The 15,683-nt window shown below is 32.7% G+C and overlaps 1 long non-coding RNA gene across 1 annotated transcript in view; it reads left to right on the forward strand.

The window, feature by feature from the left end:
• Positions 1-14,432, forward strand: part of LOC125083265 (uncharacterized) — a 30,087-nt gene extending 15,655 nt beyond the window's left edge. The window contains exons 3-4 of the long non-coding RNA XR_007122224.1: positions 8,208-8,315; positions 14,397-14,432. This is a non-coding gene — a long non-coding RNA (uncharacterized LOC125083265). The remainder of the gene's footprint in view (positions 1-8,207; positions 8,316-14,396) is intronic.
• Positions 14,433-15,683: the final 1,251 nt, after the last annotated feature.

Raw genomic sequence — 15,683 nt, forward strand, 5'->3', positions numbered from 1 at the left:
TCATAAGAGCAAATACAAAATCTATAATCTTGAATGAAAATTAACCACCATATATGACAGATTTTGTAGAACAAAAATATTTACTTAGAGGTGATTTTATTATCATTTATCAGAAAATAAAAAATATTGGGGAAAGTGATCCAAATATTTAAGAAAGTAGGGGGAAAAAAGGAAAATTTAAATGGACAAACCTAAAGACACCCGGAAAAGATCAATAATAAATATAATGGCTAAATTGACATAATAAGTAACAAAAATAAGAAAATAATACAGAAAATTATCTTCTCTCTTAAAATGTATTAAAAGTTAAGTTTTTAGTGAGTCTGATGATGAAAAAGAATATTTGCATAAACAAATGAAAGGAAAAAGATACATAATTCCAAATATATATATATATATATATATTTTTAACATAAATAGGAAAAAATTATCTGGATCAATAATAACTATTAAAGTAATTGTAATTGAAGAATTTTTTGTCTTTAAAGTCCCAGATACATGCACCTGGGTGGCTCAGTTCATTAAGCGTCTGACTCTTGGTTTCTGTTCGGGTCGTGATCTCAGGATTGTGAAATTGAGCCCTGCACTGAGCCTCATGCTGAACCCTGAGTTGGTGCCCAAAGTGGGCTTAAGATTCTCTCTCCTCTCCCTCTATCCCTCCCACCACACACATGGGTGCTCTCTTTTACTTTAAAAAAAAAAAAAAAAAGACAGATGGTTTTTAAGTGAGTCCTATCAAAATTTAAAGATACACATGTATATATTATACAAACCATAGTATAAAATAAGTGGGGAAAAAAGAAAATTTCTCAAGTATATGAAATTATTCTAAGCTTATATTGCCAGTGTTACAAGGTGGGGCAGTCTCATAATTCACAAAACAGATCTGTACACATAAAAAACTGGCATTATAAATCAGTGAAAAAAATGATAAACTATCCAGTAATGCTTAAATAAATGGCATCTCCATGGACGGAAAAATTAAATTATATTCCTCATCTGAACATATATAAAAATCAATTCCATATGCAATAAAAATATAAATATTAAAACTGAAAACAAAACTATTAGAAAAAATATAGAATTCTTTATAACAGTAACATATAATAGAAATGTATTTTAATATATATTATAAATAGTGTTTATAAAGTCATTGTGTATATCACAAATTAGGTAGATGGTAGATTCACGAAAATGTAAAGACTGCTAACATACTGAACAAAATAAATGAAAGATAAGAGTAACACTGATTGCTGACCATAGGTTAATATTTAGACTATATAATGGAATTTGTTTCAATCAATAAGAAAAGACAAGCAACCCAAAAGTTTTAAAACGAGAGAAAAGTTTCAATAGTTCATTCATAGAGGAGATCTAAATGATCATAAACATATGATAAAATGATCGGTCTTGTTAATAATTAGGAAAATGCAACCTAAAACAATAGTTTACTGTCATATTAAGCAGATTGGCATAATTATAAAAGACTGATAATATAAAATATCAATGAGGCTGTAAGGAACTGGCAACATTTACATTGTTAGTAGTCATATGTTAGTGGGAAAGAATTTTATATAAAAATTTGGTCATATGTAGTAAAGGGAAGAGGCAAATTCTTTATGATCCATTAATTCCATATGTAGTTGTGCATCAAAAGAATTTGTTGTTAATGAGAAAGAGAAAATGCATTATTTTGATATGTGTGTATACATATGTATATATGTATATGTATATGTATATGTATATGTAATGTATTATCTCATATAAATCATTTATAGACTCATAAATAGGGAAACTGGTAAATAAAGTAAAATGTTCAGATATCAAAATAGAAGACCATAGCTGAGGTCAATGTTCTAGGTTCATAAATAAATAATGTATATATTTTAAAGATTAATGTTAGTTAACAATAATGAATAACCTATAATAACATTTATGCACATTTTAATAAAGCTACAACAAACTCCAGTATTACATATCATTAATGTCTATATAACTATAGTAAAATTGAAAGCATATGTTGTAGTAAAATATATAACAGCCATAAAATAGTAGTTACTTCTACAGTGTGAATAAGGCAAATGAGATCTTTTAGACAGACATCTAGCCTTAACTTTAATGTTTTATATTCTTTTAAATATTGATCGGGGTTGGGGGGGTGCCTGGGTGGCTCAGTCATTGTCTGCCTTTGGCTCGGGTCATGAACCCAGGGTCCTGGTACCCAGTTCTGCATTGGGCTCCCTGCTCAGCAGGAAGCCTACCTCTCCCTCTTCCACTCCTCCTGCTTGTGTTCCCTCTCTTGCTGTATCTCTCTTTGTCAAATAAATAAATAAAATTTTAAAAATGAAATAATAAATAAAATATCTGAAGCAAATATGGATAATGGTAAGATTTGATATATCAGTAGACAAAAATTTGTTTACCATTATGTAACATTATTTAAATATTTGGAACATGCTATATTTATGAGGAAAAATACGAGTTTTATATCTCTTTGTTTGAAATACTTTATCATTAAAAAAGGGATGAGGGGCACCTGGGTGGCTCAGTGGGTTAAGCCCCTGCCTTCGGCTCAGGTCATGATCTCAAGGTCCTGGGATTGAGACCCACAACGGGCTCTCTGCTCAGCAGGGAGCCTACTTCCCTCTCTCTCTCTCTCTCTCTCTCTCTGCCTGCCTCTCTGTCTACTTGTGATCTCTGTCAAATAAATAAATAAAATCTTTAAAAAAAAAAGATGAAAAAAGTTAAGTGAGTTAATGAGTTAATTTCCTTCCTTAGATTCTCCTTGGGGAAAGACTATTAGGAATAACCAGGTTTTAGAAGACAATTATATAGTTGCTATTGGTTTGTAACACTCTAAATATCTAGAATGCTCCTCTGCCTTCTGTCCTGTTCTCCACTCAGTTTTAGTTTGCTGAGTTAGCTGGTTTGGTATATATAACTTTTTTACAACTTTTCTTTTTGCTCATTTCTTTGAATACTGTTCTTTGTCTTAGATGATATCAACCTATTTTGTAGATTTTATTTCTGTTGTTTTTGATTAGTTTGTTTTCTTTCTCAACTTAGATTCCCCCTGCTAACTGTACCATTATACTTTCATTTATACTGAAGTTTTGTCATTTAACTCTTTATATGACTGGCTCGATATTTTATCTTCAATAATATTCCCATTGAGAATTTTATTTACTTCTTAGACTATTTTTTGTCATCTTATTTTGTTATTATCAACTATGAAAACCATTTTGGAATAGGAGCACTGTTGGAGATTGACCATGCCCTAAGGGATATTTGGATATATTTTTTTTCTTTCGAAATACCCTATGCAGAATCTGTGAACATCCTACTGTTGATTTCTATACTCCCCTCAAAAAATGAATAATCTGAATTTAAATTTCTTAAAATTAGTAATCTAGCAAAGGAACCATAAAAAAAATACCTTCTTAGGGTTACCTGGGTGGTCAGTCGGTTAAGTGACCAACTCTGGATTTTGGCTTAGGTCATGATCCCAAAGTACTGAGATTAGGCCCCATGTCAGGCTCTGCCCCCAGCAGTGATCTGCTTGAGTCTCTCTCCCTCAGGCACCTGGGTGGCTCAGTTGGTTGAGCAACTACCTTCGACTCAGGTCATGATCCTGGAGTCCTGGGATGGAGTCCCACATAGGGCTCCCTGTTCAGCTGGGAGTCTGTTTCTCCTTCTGACCTCGCCCCTCCCATGCGCTATCTCTCCCTCTGCCACCCCTCCCCCAGCTCTAAATAAATAAATGAACCTTTAGAAAAACAAAAACAAAAACACATTCATAATCATGCTTCTAGTATAATGCATTATGGCATTAGGATGGTATTTTCTTTTTACATAAAACATTCCCAGTCCCGTTATGAAACATATCTATGTATAAGCATAGTCATTTTTTAAAAAGATTTATTTATTTATTTGAGAAAGAGAGAGAGAGAGAGCCTGCGAGCAGGGGGAGGGGCAGAGGGAGAGACTCTCAAGCAGACTCCCCGTTGAGCCACCCAGGTGCCTGAGAGAGAGATCATGACCTGAGCAGAAACCAAGAGTCTGACGGTTACAGACTGAGCCACCCAGGCACCCCATAGTCATTTATCTCATGTTTTCTGCTCCAAGTAAATCCTGGAAGGTAGCTAATACATAGACAAACTATGTCAGATCATGTTGGTCATTACTGTCTTTTGTAGTACTTGGCTTAACACGCAATAAGAATTTGATAAAATTTAAATACATTAATGAGTAAGAAAGAGGTGGTCTATTTAGTGAGTCAGAACTAGGAGTATGTCAGAACGTAGTACATCCTACCTCAAGAGTGGGAATGAGTCAAAATCATACAACCTTAAACTGCAAAAGCAAATGGCTTGACCTTCTCTGACCTTACCGATTCCCTGGAATATAACTTTTAGTGACTTCCACCCTCTTCTGAAATGAGTGGCTAGAGTTCAAAATGCAAAAGACTTAACTTTTCCACAAAATGCTGTTTTATGCTATTAACCTGGAAGAGGTCAGCCCTTTATATTTCAGAAATTTATTATGAAATCCCTCCACGTAATAGTCAAATTAAATTACATATGTTCTTATTATGGTTATGCTTCCAAGTGGAACAGAATAATATTTTATGGGAAAAATAAAGGGACTAACAATAAAAAAAAATTAGATTTTATAAAATACCAGCACAAGTACTTAAGAAAGAGAGTTTATTTTTCAGGGATCTTCCTCTTTAATCTCTAAGATAAATAGATTAATTTAGATCTGTGGCTTTTAAAACTGATTTATTAAAGACTTTTAGTAGATCATAAAATCAAGTAGGTGATTAAAATAATCACTTAAGCATTTAAAAAATAAAGTAGAAGAAAGATTTTTATATCATACTGTATATATAAGGATAAATATGAAAATTAGTTTCCAGTCATGTATATGTGTTTGTCAGTGTATATACTGGATTGTGATAAAAGATGCCTTTGTTGTGTAGATTATGTTTTCTTAGAAAAAAGTACTTGACCACCTTTTCTCCAAACTTTACCAGGTCTGATTTGAATATTCTACCTATTTTAATATCAAATTAATTCTTGCTTCATTTATTTTATGAAAAACTTAAAAAGTACCTAGTCTATAAATCATGTTATTTATGTTTTTAACAACTTATGACAGAAAAAAATAAAATTTGATTTCAATATATTACCTGATTGCTTTCCTATTTATTACATACCATTTAATGCCATACAAACCTCACTGCCTATACATCAATGTTCTATCATTAAGTATTTTAAAATTATGCATAGACACACAAAACCTAACATACAAAGTAGGAAAACAGAAAGTGATAAAGTAGATATTTGAGAAAAATCTTCTTTTGTAGAAACCTGATATATTTTCATAAACTGTGACCAGTGTTAAGATACAAAACAATTTATAATGATGTCAATATCTACTACTCATGGTCAGATAAATGAATTTACCTATAGGTACATACTAGTATTTTTTTAAAAAGTGTTAAAAAATTAGGTTAAAAAAATTGTTTTGACCTCCATGGGACAAAAAGCATGATAATAATGTTCTGTAATTTTCTGTTTTATTTTGCCTAGGAACTTTTATTACAGAGGTACAAACCAAACCTTTACATTGATTTTTAATATTATTCTTAGAATTTTTATATTATTCTAAAATAGGAATTATTAAAATGTATTTTTTAGATAGTTCAACTAAATTTAATTTTGTCATAGGGAAGATCTGTAAATACTGAAAAATCAAACAATTTAAGACACTGATAGCTTCAGCTCATTAGCAACCAATGATCCCTGTGAGTCTTCAGAATTTTTTTCAGAACTTTCTGATATTCCATTCCTAGTATACTATTCTTCTCTTTGTTGTGTTTACTGAATCTTTCACCTTTTGAGTGATTTCCCAGTGCAAAATGTAATACTGTCATTGTGAGATCATCTCTATTATTACTTTTTTTTTAATTTTATTTTTTATAAACATATAATATATTTTTATCCCCAGGGGTACAGGTCGGTGAATCGCCAGGTTTACACACTTCACAGCACTCACCATAGCACATACCCTCCCCAATGTCCATAACCCCACCCCCCATCTCCCAACCCCCGTCCCCCCATCAACCCTCAGTTTGTTTTGTGAGATTAAGAGTCACTTATGGTTTGTCTCCCTCCCAATCCCATCTTGTTTCATTTACTCTTCTCCTTATTATTACTTTTTTAAATACAAGTGAACCCTGTCCCTGATTTGGAAGTTCTTTTACAGAGTACTTCTTTGTTTGCCTGTATTCTGAAGGAGTCAGTGACGCTGAATTCCCATATTCTACTTTTTAACCTGCTGATTCCTTCTACATCAAGTTCTACTGGATTTCTCACTTTTTCCACCCAAAGGCAGCTTTTGTGCTGATTCCCAAGAAAGAGAATGAAGATGTCTAGCTCCTACTCACAGGGGCTACAGCTCTTTGGAGCTGGAAGTTTTATGTTACAGATTCCCTTTCCAGTCTCTTCCTTTCTAGAGATCCAGGGCAAAACTTCAGATATTAGAATCCATATCTAAGTCCCAAACTCCTGAAGGCCATTGGCATTACCAGCTCTCACTTTCTGAACTGGTTTTGATTTTGCTCTTTGTTTCTAGCATCTAAAATTTCACTTTGCTTAAGGAAGTTATTTCTTTTGAAACTTGTTATATTTTATCCAGAAATTCTATGTTTGTATCAGTTGGGCTGCCTTGCCACATCAGCTCAAGTTACCTCAGGACAAAAGTCAACCCAAAGCATTTTTCAGAGGGAAGTCCCACCACACACATCCACTTACTAGACTTGCTATAAACGATCAACTTCCAGGTCCAGAACAATCAGACCAATTGGTACTCCTCCCACACAACATAATTCCCATTAAAAAAAGTAGTGTATATAGTTATCAACTCATTATATAATTGAAATCATATTATATAATTGAAATACGCTAAGGGAGTGAAAACTATATGTTCTTACAGGAAAGATAAAAGGCAAATTAGAAAGAAGAATGTATTGTTTAAAAGGCATAATCCTCTAATGGAAAGGGCACACCAAGTCCCAAGCAGAATATCCAAAAATCACTCTTAGAAATATCATAGCAAAATCTTAGAACCCCGAAGTAAAAGAGAAAAATTATACAAGCTTGCTATGACAGAAATCATATTGATCCTAGCTTTCCTACTTGTTACATTGAATGTAAGAAGATATTGTTTTCAAAATACTATCATAAAAAATGTAACTAGAAGATGCATTTTATCAAGAAAAATATATTAAGTAGAAGATGGAATACAAGAAACAATCAGGAGGAGGAAAAATGACCTATTATAACATCTAAAGGGAGTTGTAAAAAATTAGCAGAAATAGAAGCTAAAATCTCAAGTGATTAAAAAAGAAAAAACATGGTGAGCTTATTTTTTTCACTCAAAGAGAAGATACATCAGTCAGAATCAGCTTCTGCTGTATATAGGAATAAGTAATCTAAAAAGACAGAGCTTTATTATTTTCTCACGTAAAAAATAGTTTTGAGGTAGGCGATCCAGTGCTAATATGGTGGCTCTATAATTATTTATGTAACATTTATATTAAACATTTGTTTAATATTTAAACATATTTCTCCATCAACATCGAGAACTAATCAGCAACTATAACATTTCCTTCCAAATAAAAATACTTTTTGCAAGCTGTCACTTTCTCCTTTTCCTTCCAATATCCCATATTTTGTTGAAATCTTCTTGAGTTTTAATTTCTGGTTTTTATTATATTTTCAATATGCTTCTACTTTTCTAGATATAAATTTTGTTGATTGTCTCAAGGTTTGTAGTCATACTCCCTGTCAAGTATATTTAACTCTATTTTTTGCTGGCTTCTTTGTTCAACCCTGTTTTTCATATTTTATGAGTTCAATAGCTCTTGACCTCATGTTTTCTTATTTTGTTAGAGTAGATTATTTGCTGTTTTTGAAAGACTTTCTGACCATCCTGTAAGCTGGAATATGTCACTAACTTGCCCTCAGAAGTTAATGATGTTTTGAAGTAAATAAAATTCTACATTTACCATTTTGTTTTGGATTTTAAAATATTTGCCATTTTTTAAAAAATATCTTGAGTTACAAAACATAAATCCTCTGCTAGCCTAATTATAATTCCTTTGACAAAAATCATCTTGTGTTTGCTGTCTTTCTTTATAGGAAACTCTTCATGAAGCTTTTTAACTTTGGAATTCTTCAATTTCTACACACAGTCTGTAGATCTCCTTCACTACTCCTTCACTACCACCACCAACAACCTAGCTTGAGGTTTCATTCAGCTCAAGAAAATGACTTATTTTGTATTTTCTTTTCTCCATTTCCTTTAATCTTCCTACAACTCTTATTAGACAGATTGTCCAACTTGCAGTATTGTCCTAATGTTCTCATCTCCTTATCTTTTCACGGAATATTATGAGACAATCTGTTGACCAAATCAAGATTCAATCTTTGGATATGTTTCTCCTAATATTCAGTCTGTTCAGGTTTCTTTTATGGTCTGTTTTCTTTTTTATTATTATTATCTGTTTCTTTTTTAATTTTACCGGACATGTTTTTAATTTTCAGTGCTCTAAGTGTTTCACTTTTTATAGCAAGTAACTTCTTATGACACCCTCTCAGTAATCTCAGTGGATTTGAATTACATGTGTTTATCTTTTATTTCTCTGATAATTACTCTTACTCTGTATATTAGTTTTTCTCTGCTTTTTAAAATATTTTATTTATTTTAGAGGGGGGGGGGTGGAGAGGGAGAGGGAAAGAATCTCAAACAGTCTCTGCCCTGAGCACAGAGCCCAGTCAGGGCCTGGATCTCACAACCCTGAAATTGTGACCTGAGCCGAAGCCAAGATCAGACGCTTAACTGACTGAGCCACCCACTAACTGTGCTCTTTCTGTGATTGATTCTTTCTCTTTCATGATTCTCATTTCCTCAAATACTTGATTCTTTGTTGTGGTGCCATGTTTAAAACTGAAGGTCTTTATTGATCGGTACTGGTAGATCACATGAAATTCCCTCTTCAGTCTCAGTGAGAGCTACATTTGTTATAGGTATCTTGGCCCCCTTTCTTGTGGTTTTAAAGTTGGGGTCAAGCACCTAATATGGGACCAAGTGAATAGTCTTCAGGGAGTCAGATTACCTGGTTTAGGAAGTGAAGGAGTCAGTCTTCTGTAGTAGCTATTATTTCACTCTGAGCCTAACACCTCTCTACTCCCATACATCTCAGAAAGTGATCTGGGTCAGAATTTTCCTCTTTTTGAAAAGCTGTGCTGAATATTTTAACATCAAGATACTGGAGAATTAATCCACTGTAGATATATAGCCTTTTAATTCCTCAAACTAATGAGTATAATTTTAACTTATTGCTGATTTTATTTATTTATTTATTTTTGTTTATAAAACAAAAAAAAATGACAATAGTAATATTTTATTTGCAAATATTTATAGTTTTGCCTTGATTTAATTTCACAATTTTACTAATTTGAGGGAAATTTTTATTTATTATGATCTGGGATGATATGTATGTCATAGAAATTATAGGGTTCTTAAAAACTTGAAACCCTGAAATGCTAAAAGTGTCGTATTTTGTAACTACTAAATAAATAATCCCAGAAAATATATCAAAGAGCTGTTATTACACTCGAGATGTTTATTTTTGCTTGAAGTATATGTTAACTTTTTTGAAATTAGATTCTTAATTTTTTATTTCATATGTCCTGCATTTGTCTGTATGTCTACATCTATATCTATCTATACATGTAATTGTAACTTTTCCCCAAAATGATAACCTTATGGAATGATGAATAATAAAATGTGCATTCATATCCTGTTTTGAGTCTTGCTAGGGAATATGTTTTATTAATTTTAAAAGCATTAATCATCATTTACTCTGTCAGTTAAGGACACAACTCTCAATAACCATATTTCATTTTTTCCTTTCATTATTTTATCTTAATTCATCTACCTGACTCTTAAATTATTTATATATTTCATTTCTATTTTACAAAGGATTTAATTAAAATGTCTTAGTATTCATAAAGTAAGTTTTTTCTTAATAATCATGTGGTTAACTTTTGAGTTAATGACATTTCCCTAATCTGGAATATTTTGGAATATTTAGCATGTTTTCTTAACAGCAAAGAATTGAAATGAACAAAACTGCTGAACTTTCAGCCAATAACCAAGGAAAATATTTTTTATTTTTTATTTATTTATTTTTTAAAAAGATTTTATTTATTTATTTGACAGATAGAGATCACAAATAGGCAGAGAGAGGGCGCCTGGGTGGCTCAGTGGGTTAAGCCGCTGCCTTTGGCTCAGGTCATGATCTCAGGGTCCTGGGATCGAGTCCCACATCGGGCTCTCTGCTCAGCAAGAAGCCTGCTTCCCTCTCTCTCTCTCTCTCTCTCTGCCTGCCTCTCCATCTACTTGTGATCTCTCTCTGTCAAATAAATAAATAAAGTCTTTAAAAAATAAAAAATTAAAAAAAAAAAAACAAATAGGCAGAGAGGCAGGCAGAGAGAGATGAGGAAGCAGGCCCCCTGCTGAGCAGAGAGCCCGATGTGGGGCTCGATACCAGGACCCTAAGATCATGACCTGAGCTAAAGGCAGAGGCTTTAACCCACTGAGCCACCCAGGCCCCCCAAAAATATTTTTTATTTAAGATTTATTTATTTATTTTAGAGAAAGAGAGAGAGAGCCTGGGGGGTGTTAGAAAGGGGCAGAAGGAGAGAGAGAATTCCAAGCAGACTTTCGGCTGAGCACAGAGCCTGATGCATGATTCAGTCTCACTATCCTGAGATCATGACCTGAGCCAAAATCAAGAGTCAGAGCCTCAAGCAACTGACCACCCAAGCCCCCCAATGATAATCTTTAATATGAATTACATGGGTCACCATGTTGCTACCTCACTAATATGCATCATAACTTTTTTCACGGGATTTATTGCTATAGCTTTGTATTCTTACATAATGTCTATAATTATTGTGTTATAGGCAAAACAACTTAAACTAAGTCTTTTTCAATATTCATATCAGTCTGTTGAATTAAGGGGCATATTTATTTTAAAACACTATATAGGATCTTTTAAATTAATGACTTTATAGTCTCTTCAATTAAAAGACTATATGGAGTATTTTTAATTAATAACATAGTTTTGGAAAACTTAGTTTCTTAATTATAGTTTAAGTTCTATGCTTTTGGAAGTTTTTTTTCTTTCACTTAGTTTTCCAAACTTTGCCTTTTGCAACAACTGTTCTACCCCATTTACAAATAAATGACCCACTATAAGAAAAATTTTTGCTAGTTTTACAAGAAAAATCAACATAGTAAATAATTTTTTCCTGGTTTAGTAGCTAATCCAAAAAAAGTAAAGGGTCTAGGACTCCATCTGACATTCCTAAGTATAGTCTTCAAATACAGTTAATTCCTCATGTAAATTGTTTGATTTCCCATAACTTTATACTTAAACTTGTACCTCTTTAAATTATTGTCTTATGCAGCACTATGCAAAACTTGGGAGGCTTTTTAAAATACTGAATTTAGACTGAAATAATTATCAGCACCATGCACAAGTGGGTCAAGCTTGGAAGAGAAAAATTGCACTGCCAGCTTTGAGTAGGACCCAAGAGGCAAGGCACAGAACCCATGATGTGGATCAGCCTTGTTTGATTATTTTCAATGAAGCTCCTCAGCTATTATGACCTAAATCTCTACTTAGGTTGCTTGTTTTCCTTGGTTCATTGTTTTAAATGTGCTGAGTTGTTTAAGATAAGTACTAGACAAATATTAAAACATCCATGAGTTTGTCTTACCTTTGGTAGCTCCCTGAGTCCCTTCTGTACAGAAGGCAAATGTATTAGTTAGTCTTCTTTATGTCTTAAATGACCATGAAAATATTGCTATGCTACCCCAAGTGATTAAAATTACTTATTTATGTAAAGTAAGTTTACAATGCCACTTGTAAACTCATGCTGGGCTAATTAAACATATCTCCTTGGATTTTAGAACTGGTTTGCCAAGAAACTATGGCCAGTTGCTGGTGGAGAGTAGAGATTTAAGGTCAAGGCTACCACAGAGTATGCTCTCTAATCAACATGAGGATTTCTGTTTTTTCTTTTCCCTTCCTTTTTCTCTCAGACAATCCAATTGAGGACTCTGGACGCTTAGCTAAAGGCTAAGCCCTAGAGTGCAGGAGAAATAAGGATCAGTAAAAATACATATGGTCTTAAAGCTATTTTAAAAATCAAATTTATTTAAAAGGCTCTCAATAAAAAATATTTCAAGGTTATATGATTTCATTGTTAAATTCTATCAAACTTCTAAAAAATAGCATCAATTCAAAAAATTTTCTTACAGAAACATAAGAGGAGGAAATATTTTTCAACCTGTTTTTATGAAGCCAAAACAACTATGACACCAAAATCTCACAAAGATATTACAAGATAAGAAAATTAGAGACCAACATCCCTCAGGGACATGGATACAAAACTTGTAGACAACATAGCAAATGGAATCCAGAAATACATAAAAATATAAGACATAATGACCAGGTGGATTTACCCTAGGAATGCAAGGTTGCTTTAACATTAAAGAAACAACATAAAAGATGAATAAAAGTGACATAATAAAATTCAGAAAATGGCATAATTATTTTCTTTATTTTTTAAAAAAAAATATTTATTTGTCAGAAAGAGAAAAAGAGCACAAGCAGAGGGTGAAGCAGGCTCCCCATTGAGCAGGAAGCCCAATGTAGGACTTCGTCCCAGGACTATGGGATCATGACCTCTGCTGAAGGCAGATGCTTAGCCCACTGAGCCACACAGTTGTCTCTGGCATAATTTTTTTTTTAAGATTTTATTTATTTATTTGAGAGAGAGAGTGTGTGATAGAGCATGAGAGGGGAGAAGGTCAGAGGGAGAAACAGACTCCCTGCAGAGCTGGGAGTCCAACACAGGGCTCGATCCTTAGACTCCAGGATCATGACCTGAGCCGAAGGCAGTGGCTTAACCAACTGAGCCACCCAGGCATCCCAAGGCATAATTATTTTTAAAATATAGACCCGAACTTCTTCAGAAAACCTAGAGTCAGCACCTGACTTAATTATAAAATATTGGAACTTTATCTCTTACCATAACAAGGCAAGTATATCCACTCTAATGATTTCTAATCAGCACCATACTGGAGGTTCTAGCCAAGGCAGTAAACAAGAAAATGAAATAATAGTTATAAATATTGAGGAAGAAAAAATAAAATTGTCTTTATTCACATACAACAGCATTGTTTAAATAGAAAATCCTAACAAATCTAAAAATAATCTACTAGAACTAATAATTGAATTTAGCAATGTAGTAAGATGTCTATTTTTACCTCTCTGTTTTAAAGTGGATTTGATGTACCACCAAGCCATTGACACTCCCAGTTTAACTTACCATGCTCGCGCGCACGCTCTCTCCCTCTCTCTCTCTCTCTCTTTATATATATATATGTATGTATTTTTTAAATGTTTACTCTCTTTTATGAAAATATAAAATTTCACAAAGGCTGAGACCTGTTATCTGTTTGCTTCACTAATGTGTCATCAGTACCTGATAAGAGGTAAACACATTCAATAAATACCTGTTGAATTTCAATGACTTGTATTTATGATAAATAATAAAAAGGAATAGTTTTGTCTTCACAAAAAAGAATTTAACTGGTGAATGAATCATTGTAACTCCAATGATCTCACTCTTCTTTTGCTATGAATCAGTTTTACAAAGGCTTCAAAGTTAGTAGATGTTACCTTGAATCTGGCTTATGTAGTTAGAGCTTTCTTTATCTTTTTTCTTTTAAACACAGAGTACTTGTGTTGTTTCACAAGAGTGCTGAACAGTTGTCACAGGGAAAAAACACCCTCAAAATATTGTCACAGTTTCTCCTTAGTATGATCTTGTATTTTAGTCCCTACATAGTTTCAATTAGTTTTACCCATATTTTCTGATTGATTTCTTTCTGCAGTTTAACAAGTCTCCTTAAGTATTACTGAGTTAAACTCTTTTAAAAGAAATAATACTCAAATGAATCTATTGTTTCCTGAGTGGTCATGGATATATTGAATTGTTTAAATAGAAGATCTTGGTCATTTCTGAGAATCTATTTAAAAGAGAATGTATTGTGTGTGTGTGTGTGTGTGTGTGTGTGTGTGTGTGTGTGTGTATACACAATTAAAGTACTTTCACTTTTAAGTCAAGTTCACAAAAAAATCCACAGCTTTGCCATAATGAATTAAGTAATTTATGATTTAACTTAAGTCTTATTTTTTAATTTCAGAGATAGTTTCTGAATGATTTTTTTTTTTTTGGCATTCACAGTGAAGAGTCAGAGTGACTACACAATAATTACAAAACCCTACAACACAGAGTTGAAGGAACTCAACCTTATTTTAAAGAACTTTTTTATAGAAATAAATGTTTGAGAATGACAGACTTTTCCAGATGCATATATTGCTTGAGATTGGAAAGACAGTGATAAAGAAAGTTATTTGAGTCTTGTCAGAGTGATGAATTTGGACAATAAAGGAAAAAATATAAAAATTGACATGGGAAATATTTGGAAAGTTTCAGTAATATGGTTTCAGATGCCTGTTGGTGAACTTCTCGGCGCCACAGACTCTATATTCATGTCTACAGAAAAAGCCATTTTTCCATGCAAGGCAAATTTGTCATATTAAAAATAGTTCACCTATCTCATATAAAATAAATTTCTTTCCAACAGACTTGACACTTCCAAAGCCCCTTGCTAGTTAGTCCTTTTGTACTAAAATGTTCACATACTAAATGGCTTATAATTTGAAGGGTACTACCTACCTAAAATGATGGATCCCTCGTTTACTTGGTAAATTTATGAAGCTGACTCATGTTACTTTGCCAATGCAATACTTAAGTTCTAGAATTATTTGTTTCATCATATTTTATCAGACATATAAAGTAATGTTCTCTAGTAAATTTCCAAAAGTGATTTGCTATACTCAATTTTAAATTGCTTTCATTCATACACACATTCCCAGAAACCAAACATAGGCTAAAGTTTTGTTCTTAAACCAATGCAAAACAATTTTCACTACAGAAATTTACCAGTACGCCAATGAGGTTTGAGGGAAAAATTTACCTTACTTAATAAAGTATTTGAAAATATAAGGAAGAAGGGAAAGAATGTTTATTAACTTTGCATACATACATATAAAATGCTTAACATATGTCTATAAATCTGATAGCTCCCTTTTCATATTGGTGTGCTTGCTCATTATCTAATCTTTCAGGTTTTATTGTCTATATTGCCATCCATTTACTTGACAGTAAAAATCAGATGCTATTAAAATTTGCTTGTGATTCACACTGTTATTTATATGATAGTCTTTCCTCTACCTCATGAGGGCTATGTACGTTCTTTTCATTTATATTGTGTAATTTGTTCAAAGAACATAAGTTTCAAGTCTATTTCTCCTTAATTGAAAATACATCTTTCCTAGGCAGATATTTTACAAAAGTAGTGTGAGTGGTTTTTCACTAGGCCTCTTACCTTTCACTGAAACGTTGTCAGAATCTGCCACTGAGATCATAAACCATGGAACTGTATGATGTAGTTCTACATTATCATTT

This window comes from Lutra lutra, chromosome 13, assembly GCF_902655055.1.
Source record: "Lutra lutra chromosome 13, mLutLut1.2, whole genome shotgun sequence".
Classification (NCBI taxonomy): domain Eukaryota; kingdom Metazoa; phylum Chordata; class Mammalia; order Carnivora; family Mustelidae; genus Lutra; species Lutra lutra.